This window comes from Atta colombica, unplaced genomic scaffold (assembly GCF_001594045.1).
Source record: "Atta colombica isolate Treedump-2 unplaced genomic scaffold, Acol1.0 scaffold102, whole genome shotgun sequence".
NCBI lineage: Eukaryota > Metazoa > Arthropoda > Insecta > Hymenoptera > Formicidae > Atta > Atta colombica.
In genome coordinates this window covers 533,043-548,301 of record NW_017259187.1, presented here as the reverse complement: position 1 = coordinate 548,301, position 15,259 = coordinate 533,043, and positions in this window count along the sequence as shown.

Genomic DNA, 15,259 nt, shown 5'->3' with positions numbered 1-15,259 from the left:
GCAAAGCAGACGAATCGATATCTATCGTCGAGAAAATTAATATAACGCTTATTGTAACGGCGTAGTAACGGCAGTAATGATCGTGGCTGAACGTACAATAGGCTCTCGATAGCTATCGTAAATTAGTTCACCTAAAGTGCCATGCATAATTAAGCGACTGGCATAAATGACTAACGCGTTCCTATCGGATAAATTAACCGCGTATAACAAAATCATGCGTGAATCATTATGAAATTCGCATCTTGATGATCACGATTGTATTTTGATTCTTCAAACGGATAATTTTTTAATTGAAGAACTATTTTACAGATTTTACGAAATTGAATGCATTTTGTATGTTCAAATAGTAAGCTTAAATTTATGCTAAAATATTAGAAATTTTTTAATATTTTATTTTCACATCTTATTACATTTAAACATTTTTATCTCCTTTAATAGAAATTAAACTGAAAATTTTAGGTTCCTATGTGACTTACTTCTAAATTAACTCTTAAGCTAATAAATTATATTCCTCGTATGTCATCGTACCCTGCCAGGGAAAATGCATCCCCCCAGTTTTAGGCCAATGACCTAAACCAGAGGCGGGTCTAGGGTCAATCAGGGTAATTGTGACTTGAGGACAAAAGTGTCACAAGAATATCTTTCAGTGACAAAACTAATAATAATTATTAAATTGATGGCTTATTTAATAAGGCGACAATCTTAATTGCAATAACATTCAATTGAATTATTCTAAAGAACGTCGCGCTTTTTTCCAACATTAAAATTATTCTGATAGATTTCTGTATCAAAACTAATAAAATTACAGTCCGCCAACTGTCGAGAAACCCGCAGAATAAATTCGTCCACAAATAATGTCTATCGACCTTTAGGAGAGTATAAAAGGGGAACAACCCTCTTTTTAATATTTTCTTATATTTAATCATAGTATTACGTTCTCTCCTGCTAAAAAATTCCCAAAAATTATTAGTTTCTCGCTCCAATATACTATCGCTTTTAATTTGAATATTTCTAATAATATTTTGTTATTATATTCTATAATTTTTTTTTCTTTCACAATACAAGTCAAATATAAATAATAGAGAGAAATATAAATAATAGATTTTTACATTGCAATAAAAAATATATAAAATTTTAAATTGCATTAAAAAATATATAAATTATTATATTACTTAAATGAGTATTTATAAATTATATGATTTCTATTTTATATAATAATTCAACGATTACTTTATTTTAACTTAACATTGCTGTGCACCACTGAATAATTAAATAGTAAATAGAATCACACTGTATAAAATTATACTGCATTAAAAAGTTGTGTCGCAACAGAAAAGCTAAAGGTAGATCGTTTTCATCTAACAGACAGAGGTCGGAACGAAGAGTGAAAAGAACCGTGTACGCTTCTCTCGAAAGCTTGAAATGCGAGCGCGCGAATTCAGAGTAAAACAATTTTTTTCTCTTTTTTTCTGTCGTGCTTGTCCGACGTGGTCCTTCAACATTGCGTGCGCAAAATTATTAACAGCCAGGCGAGCGAAACGTAAAAAGCGACGTTAAGACTGCCATTTAATTATCCCCGACAGAGCGGGCACGCACATTCGCGAGCTCGCGTAAAACCCGGAACCATCCACGCACTGTGTATTTACGCTCTATTTGCAGGCAGAGTGAGAGAAAAGGATTCTGACGGTAACGATGCGGCGCATCAAATCGCCGCCGACGCCACTGCCGTCCACCAGTGAGAGATTCATTCCATTTGAAGGTCTGTTACTGAGCAAAGAGATACGTAGGGACGTACGATCCGCGATAAATCCCGTAATCCACCGTGTCGCGTTAGGAATACGAATCTCTCGTAGTGGCGACGACGACAGTAACGCTATGTGCTACAGTGCGAGGGAGAACGGACGGGGGATGCCGGGCGTAATGTAACGCTGGAGGAGAAAGATTGCACTTTTTTATTAGAACGCAGGCGGGAAAGACGTAGAGGAGGGTAAGGCACCCGACGGAGGACGGTCTCGATCTTCCACGTAACGTAACACGAACAAATTACACGTCCCGCGTACACACGCAACCTCGTACACGATGTGCTTGTAAGTATGTGTGTGTATATAAACGTGCACCCTCAAAAGCGACGGCAAACTTACGCACACTTCGGCGTAAGTCTCTCCCTTTCTGCACACGGTGAGGCTCTTCTCCGTCACGTGTAGTAATATACTTTTACGTCGTGCTTGCGAAGGGACTGCGACCCCTATCCCGCCTCGTCAACCCCCGGCCGTTCCATTCCGTCCCGCCGGACGATCCCGCCGATTCGATACGCCCCGACCTTCGAAATCGTCGAATCGCTCCTTCGAAACCAGCAGGTTGTCCTCTCCCTTCGTCCCCTCACTCGACCTACACGATCGACGGCTTCCTCACGAGGATTCCTTTTCACAGTTAGGTTTGCAAAACCCAATGCGACTGAAGAATTTACGACTGATTCAGGGTCGCTTTACCCCTGCGACCCTCAGTACACGAATACTCGGTTGGGTGAATAAATCGCCAATCTTTTAAATACAAAACGATCCTTTTTTGAAAGTTCCGTTATACAACTTCTGATGAGATGTAATCTTATCGCAATAATGTGGGGGTGTACTTGATAACGAACTGTACCGAAGGGATTTCTTAACAAAAAACGGGAAAAATGTTTCTTTTATTAAAATTTCGTTTGACAAATCTCATTTTTATGAAATTATAAGTTTTCTTGAAATTATAACATTGAATGTAGCAAATTTAAGAATTAGTTGTCAAGTAAACATGAAGTGATGGAACTCACTTAAATGAAGAAAATTAATTATCTAATGTGTTTCGTACAATATTAATTTGTCTGTCGTTCTTGATGTTTTCTAAATTAAAAATTTCTGAAATGGCGTGAATGCAATAATAGTTAAGTAAAAATTACTCTGGAAGTTATATTTACATCTACATGTAGGGTGAGATTGTTTTGAATTTATAGCATTTGATAAAATGTCATATAAAATGGATTTCTCTTCTATAGTAAATTCTGTGTATTCGTATTCATACCAGATCTCGACGCGATCACATTTAGCTCCCCATGTAGATCGTCGGATGGTAGAAAATCAGAGATACCGCTGTTCATTTATGCAAACCGCTCATTACTCGATTAGTAAAATTATCATAGCCGATACGATGGATAATGATGCAATTGGGAAAAACAAAATAACACGGGTGTACAGACAACAATTTATGCGCTCTTATTTAATATATAATAGCAAATGATAATGTGAAATCATTTCACTCTTTATCGAATTTGATCCTTCAGAATAATACGAGAAAGTTGGAAATTGCGCAAAGTAATGGTTTAATTGTTTAAGTAATTCTGAGAGATCGTGAACTAGATATTTTTCCTTATTCTCAGTAATCGTCGAACAAATCTAGAAGAAAATTGGAAATCAAAGTTAATGAAATGGTAATATCAACGTAACTTTATTTTATATATTTATAGAAAACTTGTGAATCTAATAGGGATCTCTCAATTTGTTTGTGAGATACAGTGAAAAAAATGTATTTAATTTTAATAAATATTTATTGGAAAAATGCCAATTATTTACAGTAAATAAATATTTAGTCAATTTAATCAAATTAATGTGGCTCTTGTACTAAACATATCTTTATATTTAGTAAATATTATTATTTAAACAAATGATTTATTAAAATTCAGAATATTGTTTTACGATGTATACATTAATCTGCTCGCGAGTTTAACTGTTACAGATTAGAGTCAACAATTCAAATTATTCAGAGTATTCACAGTCCAATAAAAATTCGAGGCGTAAGAGAAATTATCCATTACTAATCCATGTATAATAAATGTTTTTTCCTACATGTATGTGATTTAGTTGTATGTGATATGTATGTGATTTTTCCATAAAAAAGAAATGATATTCTACACGTTTAATTCTTCGATGCCATTTTTGATATAGCATACCAGGTTTTTCTTTTTCTAATGCTTTTCCAATCCTTTTTTCATTGTTTATAACTTTTCTAATTTATTTAATTACTAAATTTATTTATTATTTAATTATTAAGTTAATATTTAATATTTAATTATAATTAAATAATAATAATTAATATTTAATTATACTAAATTAATAAAGATACATTTACTTGATATTGTTACGTTTCTTTATCTTGCATTTTGATTAAACAAAATTTTCATTTTTACAAAAGTTAAAAACAATCGAATTGGATTGAGTGTACAATATCTATAATTAATAAGCGAATTCGATTGAATATACGCACTCAATGCATTGGTGCATATTAAAGCTGTACACAAATTGCAGTAAAAATGTGTTTAATAGAAATATAGAAACGGGTTAAATCGTGAAATCTTTAATATATTTTATTATGCAAAGTAAAATATTTATTTTATAATTCGAAACATTTGCATTTCACTTTCACGCTTAGATTAAATCAGTGTGTAACGGCTTTAATGTGCATCAATGTGTACCAATGCATTCATCCGAATTCGCTGTAAGTGTATCGTTCGCATAATGTGACATCAAAGAGTTAAATATGTGAATTCATTTTTTGTATGCGGTACAGTATATTATTTTTACACGGAAATCATACATATATACATACATTTTATATATATATATATATGAAAGTACTTCATACTTGGATTTTCAGTATTGACATCTACTTAGCGTATGTAGAACTTGTGATTTTAATGTACAGTGATACGACGTTACCATCGCAATGACCCAATTACCAATTTACTTGTAACAGTCTAACAGCAGAAGACGTGAACCACATGAAAGCCGAAAGGTAACTCGGAAACTTTGTCCCCGTCGTCCTTCAACGTGTTAAGAGGGGCTTGTCTACCTACAGATAATTAGCTTGAGCCCTTCTAATGCACTGATATCTGAATTATATATATCGACGAAATAATCGAATTAGAACGGATACGTGTACACAGTACACACAACTGTTGTATCGTTCACTGAGGCGGCCGTAACGAGCCGTGACTTCTGACGGTATGTACTTATTCGGAGAATTCGGAGAAGCGACATGTTCTTTGGCAGTTATTAGTAACGCCGTGTCCATGGCGCAATTTCTATCGTTATCAAAGCACTTATGTGCTACCAAGGTAAATGCATCCATTACGTCAGGGCCGTCTTTGGCCGTGTAGAGAGAAATATCTTCGTTATGCTCGTATGCAACGATGAGGAGCGCGGCTTTAATAAGCACTCTCTTACATTCTCTTACAATTTTTGAAAAGAGATTATAGAGCTGCGTGTAAGTAAAAGATAAACGTTTTCGAAAGGGTCACACGTTATACATGAGCGACTTGATAGGTCGCGACGGCAATCAAAACGTATCTCGTTTTGGCCAGAATAATTTTCAACGTCACTGTATTAATTAGGCAGCAAGTATGCCCGGGGATTCCCGACCGGATCCGCGTTTCACAAAAGTGGAATTGCAATTGAATTAGTAATATCGATATCACGTTGAATAATGCATAAGGTATATTCCCCGCTATAACGGTGGCGTGCGCGCGCACAATGTACATCGCTACATACGGCTTTAGCGGAGTGCCGACCGTCGGTTTTAAATAAAACACGTCCCTTTTTATGTTCCCCCTGTCCCCCGCGTATGCTTCATGTCCTACACATCCACCAACCGACGTACACCCTCCGGCTCTCTCTTTCTCTCTCTTTCTGTGGCTTCTATAATCAAATTCAAGTCGACGTATCACCCCGAATATGGGGGTGAATGCGTTCGCGCGAGTCTCCACGCATCGTCCTGGATTACTTTCAGGGATTTATGTCCTTCGTCTAATGTGGGCGGTCCGTAGTGACGATAAATGTGCTCTAGAGCGCTCTGTACGCAACCCGCTATACCACCGCAGAACGTAGCCAGACTTTGTAAACAGGCTTATGCACCCGAGCTTTTTATTACATTCGCTCGTTCGTTCGAACACCCCCTTGAACGCAGCTAACCGCTAAGCTTGATAAATGACATCCCGAGACTATTGCGTTATTGGGTTTCGTGTCCCGCAAGAAGGACAGTTTTCTTAATATTAACATATAATAGTTTCTGCAGACTCTCGATTATCTGTGTTGCTGTTACCGTTTCACAATTAAAAAAAAAATTCAACAAATCACTGAAATAATAAAAAAAAGTTGTTACTCTACCGTACCTTGATTAATTAGTATTATCTTATACTCTGACTATATATATCTTTTATAATGGTTATTGCACGAATTCTTGGACTTTATTCTTATAATTATTTGTTCCGTTAATCACATCTCTCAGCATCAAATAAAATGAATTGTATAAGATTGCAAGATTCATGTACTTCACTTAGGATCTTTCAATTCTTAAGTGACTGCTATTGATGCATGATGTCTCATATTTTTGAAGAACTGTAACGCTGATGATGACTTCTAAAGAGAGTCGAAGAACATTTGTTTTTAATGAAACACATGCAATCAATTTTCTGCACTGATTGACATTATTATTTGATCACGTTCCAACTACTGCGTACTTTCATTTACCCGATTTCTCAAAAAAGATTGTGTTACGTAATACTATGTATAATACCACATAATAAAATATCTTAACATATTAGCATTTATTATTTCTTGTGATTCTTATACTCGATAATATTTATAAATATGAGATTATCTGAGATTATTTCTCATTTAACGATTTCATCTTATATTACGGTGAAAAATCTGAAATATTAAAAACGTTAATCATATTACCATAGTATGATTAGCAAATATTGCCTTTCTAAACAATTTTATAAATAATTTTATAAATTTAACAATTTTATAAATTTAATAACGTAATTGTATAGAAAAAAAATTTCCTCATCATTTCATCAGAGCTATATCTTTTGACAAAATTAGCATCCAGAAGTATCATTAAATGATCTTTTTACTAGTATCAAATATTTTATTTTCTTTAAATTTACATTTAAATTATTTAATCCTGTAGCTTTATGAAATATGCCATACATTTTAATAACTTACATTATTATTATGAGATCCTGTGCATGGTTGCTAAATATAGATATAAAATATGATGTATTTTTGCAAAATGAAAATTGAAAAAAAGAAAGGGACACTGAATTAGATAAGATTAGACTTAAGTGTGATTCCAAAATACGAATCAAGTCAATATATGCGCTTGTTAACCTGAATAATAGGTAATCATGTTATTAACAGAATTATCCAATTATACTGTCACATTGTGATTTTCACATAATCGTGGAGATCCGGTCATATCATTAATGCAATTGTTACATATCAAAGTTCTCTATAAGAATTAATACTAATCTCGTTTGATTGAAATTATCTATTTTGAGAATAATTATATAATATATTCCTCTCTCAAATATATCACCTAAGCTTGAATTATAAAGAAAAGAAATTGAATATATTTTATATACACAATATTTAGCAAAAATAATTATAAATAGATATTTTACAAATAATTTGTAAAATTTGTAAAATTATAAAGTCTAATTTTAATTAAGCTATTTTAATCAATGTTAAACATTCAAATCTCATTTGTATGTATATTTAATTGAAAATTTCATCGACATGGATTGACAAAAAATATAAATTTATTTCATGATATAAAAGCTCAAGATTGATCTTAATATTTAATCAGAACTTGCATTTGATTAAAAGAGAAGTAGCTCATATTAAATGTAGTAGCTCATATTAAAACGATTACTATTTGAATCACAATTACGGTAAAATTCTATCGCGGTGCAAATTTAATTGCTAATTGAATCGAGTTGGATTCGAGAGGGATGGCAAAGCGTACCTGTATCTACGTCACGAAATCACGAAATTCATTTTCGTCACGATTACGATACTGTCGTTTATTATAAACGAAGTAATGCTAAGCCGCTGGAAGTAATACATATCGCGTAATGTATGTGTGAAAAATTGCAATGCTTTTTTACCACCACGGCAACAGAGTTGCGTAATTAAGCACCCCTGCCGTTGCCTTATCCAATTTATCGATCCGCTGATGCGATAAAGCACCGTTCCGATGTCTGCGCTAATTGTAGCGGAACAAGCTACTAAATTATTTAGCTTACACGTGCTGCAATGGAGAACGGCGAATATGTCTAGTAACGTCCGAGAGAGCGTACTGACGCGAAGCGAAAATAGATACTGATTGCACGCGAAAAGTCAAATGTAATCGCGCGCGACCTTGTCAACTGTGAGTACGCGCGATAAATGATGAAATTTACGAGATCTACTTGCACGGCTAACACGGAAAAACAATCCAAGAAAGTTAGACATTTGCGTAATATCATAGATGTGTTTCTTCGATTCTTTTGTAGACTTTCGCATATATTTGGAAGCGGATAGTAAAAGATTAGTGCAATTCTTTTATTCTTTAAATTCGTTGGGGTGAAATGTCACTGTAAAGAGTGAAATCTTATTCTTAAAAAAGGATTGAAAATTCTATTATTCTTTTTCAAGATTGACAGAATTTTCTCTCTTTAGTGTGAAATTCCTCTCCAAAGAATTTAGAGAGTATTCGAGATAATTACATATGTTTAATGTATTCCCCATAATGTATTACACTAAAAATAATAATAGCGTTTTATTTTCTCTAACAGCATTAAAATTATTGAATTTAGAAAATCGATAGAAATTTTAGATATATTCCACTATATCCAAAAAATTAGGAGGTAAAATCTTTATAATACGTTATAAATGATAAATAAAGTAATAAGCGATACATTAAATAAAATAATTACTACTTCACTACGCAGTTTCTTTTTCCTTTTTTTCTCTCTTCTGTATCTCGCAGCAAATTTAATCAGAATCAGTCTGAAGGCAAATAAATCGATTAACTAAGAGAAAAAGATGGCTTTTATATGCAAGTAACAAGAAAATGAATAATAATAATTCATTCATGATTAAACATGTTCGCACGTTATTTATGTTTATATGTTTGTTATCGAGTTCATTTTATGCAATTGCGCCAAACGCAACACGCTGCTATATCAAGACCAACTGTGCTCTTATTTATGCTTGCAATTTTCCTTGTTGTATTGAATCACATATAGATTTTCGTAAAGATAACGTTTATATCATAAGAAGTTTACATATAAATCGACGTTTCGCGATTTTACAATGTCGATTAGTCCAAGAATGTTGCTCGTTTATAAACGTAATCGTAATCCACTGACAAACTTGACTCGAAGAACCACTTACGTGCCTCGGACAGCGATATGTATTCTAGCATTGAGAGAAAAACTATTTGATATTTTATAATAAGAACAACTATATTATATAATATCTTAATAATATCTTAAGCATATACTATATCTCATATTAATATGATTGTCCCTTCCTGAAAATAACTATAATTATAATTATTTGATTATAATTATAGTCATTTTCGATTGCCAACTACATACATGTATTAATTGACAAAACTATACATATAGTTATTTTTACTAATACTATAGTAGTCATAATTATAATTATAGTAATATATAGTCATAGTTACAAATAGTTATTAAACAGTTTTTCTCTTATAGAAGAGGCACGAAAAACAGAAGGAGACCGCGTTTTCTGCGGTACCAGCTTGAGACTCGAAATTAGCTTCTTTCAACTTGGCTTCCCTCCCAGACAAATAGCGACAGCGAGGAGGTCGGACAGGCGTCCCAGTACCATACTCCTTCGTTCTCTCCTCGTCGAGAAGCTTGTCTAATGGAAACCGAGGACGCCTTAAATCCCCGCTTTGACTAATTTATTTGTTGGCCCGTACCGTTCGGCAAATCGGTGAAGGCGGTCAAGACGCCGCCACGCCGTCGCTTGCTTGGAAAATCGTAATTTCAGGGACGAGGCCGCGAAGTCACCCCCATCGGGACCGTTTATCCCGGAGGTCACGGAAAAATCGATGATCCATTACTGCGGTTACGATTGGTCCCCCGCGGGCCGGTACGCCAATCATTTCGCCCGGCACCATCATATCCATTCCACATCCATCCTGACAGTAGCTGATTTACTCGGGCATACCCCAGAGAGCAACGTCGAGAGCGTCGTGCTCCCTTAGTGCGCCCGCTCGACCGGAATTCTTCCTCTCTGTGTGCGGATTGCAACTGCGCGATATAATCGCGCAACCGGCGGCCGACCGGATCCGCCGGGAGATCATGTCACGGCAACGTGATCGAATGCCGCCAATGATAAATTACCGTTACAGTATAATTATCGGTCACATGTAAAAATTCTCGTTCGTCAGTACGGAAAATCGCAACCTCATGCAACCTATCACAACATCCCAATATTTCTTTTATTATTTGCAGTAACGCTTTCGATTTCCTTGAAATTTTTTTTAGTCTGAAAAGTCGTCGCGACATCTCTCTCTCTCTCTCTTCTTTTTTTCTTCAATATGCACTAATCTCGCAATTTTTATTCGGATTTTTTTTATTTACAATTTGTGGCCTTGTGAGATTCAGTCGAGCGTATTAATAGCATTATATAAGAGCAGATGCAAAGAGTTATTAATATATTAATCTTTCAATAGATTCTATCTTTAATTACGTGATATAGAAAAAGAGATTAATTGTGTTGCTTGCACCATTTCATTCAGGGAACGATAATCAATATGCATACAGCGACAGGATTACCGTCGATTTTGAATAAAAATGCATCGATAGCTTTGTATGGTACGTGTGTGCAGTGACAGCTTCGATTTCAACCCGACAGTTCTAATCCACTCCGCAAGCTCTGACGATTCGATCGATATGTAGGTAGATGCATTCGATCGGGATTCTTTTACGGCCCAGTTTGTATTTCACAATCTATTCCGAATGAAGCATCGGCTACGAAGGCATTTTTATCAAAGTGTCGTTCGGACAACGCGCAGCTGTCATCTATATGCATTACCAGTCGGAGAAAAACTGCTATATTGTTTTATCTATGTAGCATTTAATACAACATGCTGTTCACATTATCAAGCATCCTCTTTCGTTTATAGCTCGCTCAAATCTTTTCATGACATCTCGTAATGTTTTGAAATGTGAATAATAATTCAAAGCTTTCTCTGAGATCAGTTTTTTGTTAAATTATTAAATCCATTTATGCAAAAGATACATATATGTACCATTATATTATTTATTTTTCTAAATTTTTTTTTTAAAAGGAGAAAGATAACCTTAACACATTTCTCTCAAATTTGTATCAGCGCCTGTAAAAAATGTGAGCAGCTATATATGTTTTGACAATTTATATATTAAATCAATTAATATTACTTACGTAAATTTATTAATACGAGTATTAAAAAGTGAGACAGAAGCTATTTTATTAGCTGTGCACGTACAAAGTTACATATAGAATTACAATCATGTTGACTATAATCTTTTAAAAAATATACAAATATACAATATTGAAAAATACATTGCACGTATCTGAAATATTATGATCTTAGCATTATAATCTTAATATTTACAGATTGTAAAAATAAATAGAATATTATTTTTGTTATATTAAATTATACAAAATTGAATTAATTATTTTAATTAAACTTAATATTAATTATATTTTATAATATGATATTATATTAGACATTTATTTATGTACACATTAAATATAAGAAAAATTGATGCGATATATATTGTTGCATTAAAATCTTAGTAAAGTTAATGAAACAATATATTGTGCGGCAATTCTTTTTTGTTAATGCATACAACTCTTAAGTAATATCGATTCAATCATTCACACTTGCAATGCGTAGTATGTGTTTGACAGGTGACGGCGCAATTGTTTGTCGTTAAAGGTTCGGTGAAAAAAAATTTGGTGCCGTTTCCATTAAACACGGCTACTCACTGAACAAAAATTGCGCTTTTCCACCAGCTGGTCACCTGATATTAACAACGTAACAATGCGCACTTGTGAGATCTCTCTCGGAAAAAAGTGGATCGCGTTAGGTGCGAGCCACAAAATTGTTGCGCGCTATTTCGGTTGCGCGTGTTAACGCGCACTTACCTTTTGTTCTTTACCACAGATTATCTGCTATAAAAAAACAAAAAAAAATGAAATTAACAAGACGAATGTAAAATGCTTTCTGTCTCTCGAAAATATCTATTCTTGAAAGAAAACATATCAGAAGAAGAAATTCTCAATTGCTGCCTTCAAAACAGGCATTAATTACACGATTTTCACTTATAAATTAAGAACGGCGCGATTATGTCGGTCAAATGCAAATGCTTAACGATGAAAATGCATGAAGATGCAAAGAGGAATTTGCAACGGAAGTTTGCTAATAACGTCAACCGACAGGGATTATGCTCTTGTCGATTTACGTAAAATATCACCGACTGCAAAAAAATTATCGATATGTTCCTTTCTTTTTTTTTTTTATACCATTGCAGGTGTTATTTGATAACATCTCTATAGTGTATAACGACACCTTTTTCGCGTAGCGAAATAGGAAGTGCGCTTGGTAAAGCATGTATCTACATGCACGGGATCGAACCGAACTGAGCATGGTGTAGTTAATCTAGGATAAAGGTTTGTACATAAGTGCACATGCATGATACGTGGCGCTAAAGATTCATCCGACACAGAGATGTGTATCCCTGGATCTATAGTTGAATCGAGGAGCTCGGCTCTGTGAGTCGGCAAATCATGACCGATTTCTCAAGCCAGTGGAATGCAAAGTGAACTGATCGAATCTGGTGTGATCTCCAGTAATTGTGATGGAATAAGCAAACGTAACCACTAACACTGTTGTTGTTTGGATAGAACGTAATGTGTTTGTAATATGAGAATTGCGTTATTACATACGTACCCAATAATTACAGATAATTGCATATTTTTTAATGAATTTTTCATGAATTTTTGACATACAGAAAAATTATCATATAATAGATCATTAGATATCAGATATCTAATTATCAAATAAATCCGTGAGATAATTTTGTCGAAACATTTTATATTTGTATGTAACGTGTAAAAAAGAAAAGAGAAGAAAAAGGGACTCTACTTATTCGATTATATGCTTTTTGAAAAAGATTTAAAATAGTGTCAAGCCCGAAAATCTGTCTATTTAAAAATGTTGAACTTACCAGATATAAAGAAAATTTGTAGATTCGATTTAAAATTGTATATTCTTATAGATTAAAATAGTCAAAACGTAAGGTCTATTTTAAACTACATAAGGGAATAAAAATGCTACATTTTCGCATAAAGAATAATCTATTTGTATCTTTGACATTTATACATACATCACATTATTCAGTAAAATGATTCGGTAACTCATTCAGTGAATATTCATTTTTTCTAACAACATTTTACATAAATTTTATGCAATAAAATCATTATGCATATAATGATTTTATTGCATAAAACATCATTTTTCACGCTCACATTATGCGATATCAAGATCCTTTTAAAATCCGTAATACTTATTGATGTATAATACTTTGATACTGCTTATTCTCTTTTTATTAGTAAAAAAGAAACAAAAGTTTTATTTATTAAGGAACTTGCTCTGATTTGTAATATTTAATTTCATTCTCATTGCATATGCCAGAGATGTGCAATCTTTTTTAAACTGAGGATTATTTTCAAGGATAAATAAAATTTTTTGGGCCGCATAATATTTATTTTGATAGCGTATAATATGTATATCATAATTATATTTATCATAATATCAATAAAGAAATTACAAATGTAAGTATCTATAATTTCTTTATTGACATTAAGATAATATCTTGTATCTATTTATTCTCTATTTATTAATCGTTTTTATTTTACACGACTGTACATAATAATAACTCTAATAACATACTTTATCCGGGATACATCCTGAGGATATCCTTGAGATGTTTAAAGGATGTCTTTTAGATGTCCTCAGGACATTCCCTGAAGGTCTGTGCTATTTGGGAAAGATCGTTTATAAAAATTAAATACTTTACAAACATGTCATTTGTTTATGGAAGCTACACTTTCCAATATAAATTCTCAAAGATTTTTTAAATGTATCTCAAATGGAACTGTTACGCGTAACAATTATTTTGATAATTTACATAAAATAAAAAATGTACATTGAAAAAAGTTTACTACATCTTAATACATATTTCTTTAAATTTCTAAGTTAGCATTTACTAATAGTATGTAAATATTTACTCAATAAAAAAATAATAGTTAAATCAAATTAATGATTTTTATATTAAACAGATACATATATATTTACATTTAGTAAATTTACTTAGAACAATTCCAACAAACATTTATTAAGTTTTTGTTTAATATTGTGGATTATCTGAACAAATGATATTCAAGTCCACTGAGGAGGCCTGACGAAACTTTGATCGACCGCCATTTCGTCCCAGTCCCACATTACTAGACTCATCAGTAAGGCGATGTAATGGGGACCTGCCTATCTCTTAGACGCCTGGAGTGAATTTGGGTCAATGTCTTATTTAAAGTGAATTCGTGTGAATTGTGGTGTTCACGAGAATCTGAGCGAGCACGTTGGACCTCTGGTGACGAGTCGGCAGATTTTTTTTTAGTGTAATTATATAATTTTGGCTACGAGATACCGGCAGAAAATCAATTTGGATTGCACATCACTGATATATGCTATTATTTGCATATGTATGTGCGGATATGAAATCGCAATAATATTAAAATAATTAAAATACATACATTAGATACGTTTAACACACACACACATACACACACTCACCTCATCAGAATAATTAAAACTAAATTACCACAACGAATCAGCAATGGATATATAATTTATGTCATGTCATCAGTGAATTACAGAATAAAAATATCATGAGTTCAGAGTAAAAATAAAACTTGTGTCATATACTGAATGGTCAAACTACGCTATATAAAATACACGGTAGACATTTGGTGTTTTGCGAATGTTTTATGTTGACAGGTGTGTGATGACGATCCACGTGCGAGCAAATCGTCCGCACATCTCTACGTGAAGCAAATCTCGGCGTAAAACATACGGGATGATGAAATTTGCATTTCTCTTCACACATCTTTATATTCGTTCTACGTGCAATCTTTCTACAATTGGATGAAATGAGCCGCGATCCATTTTTAACCCGAAAATAGTTTTTATTTTTTTCATGTAAATGATCATCTGAAATGTTTTTAGACTCCAATTAAAAATTGATATTATTAACAACGTATTGTATATTGTCGAATGTTTTTTCACTTTTTAGAGGAAAAGGTGATAATGTGAGTTT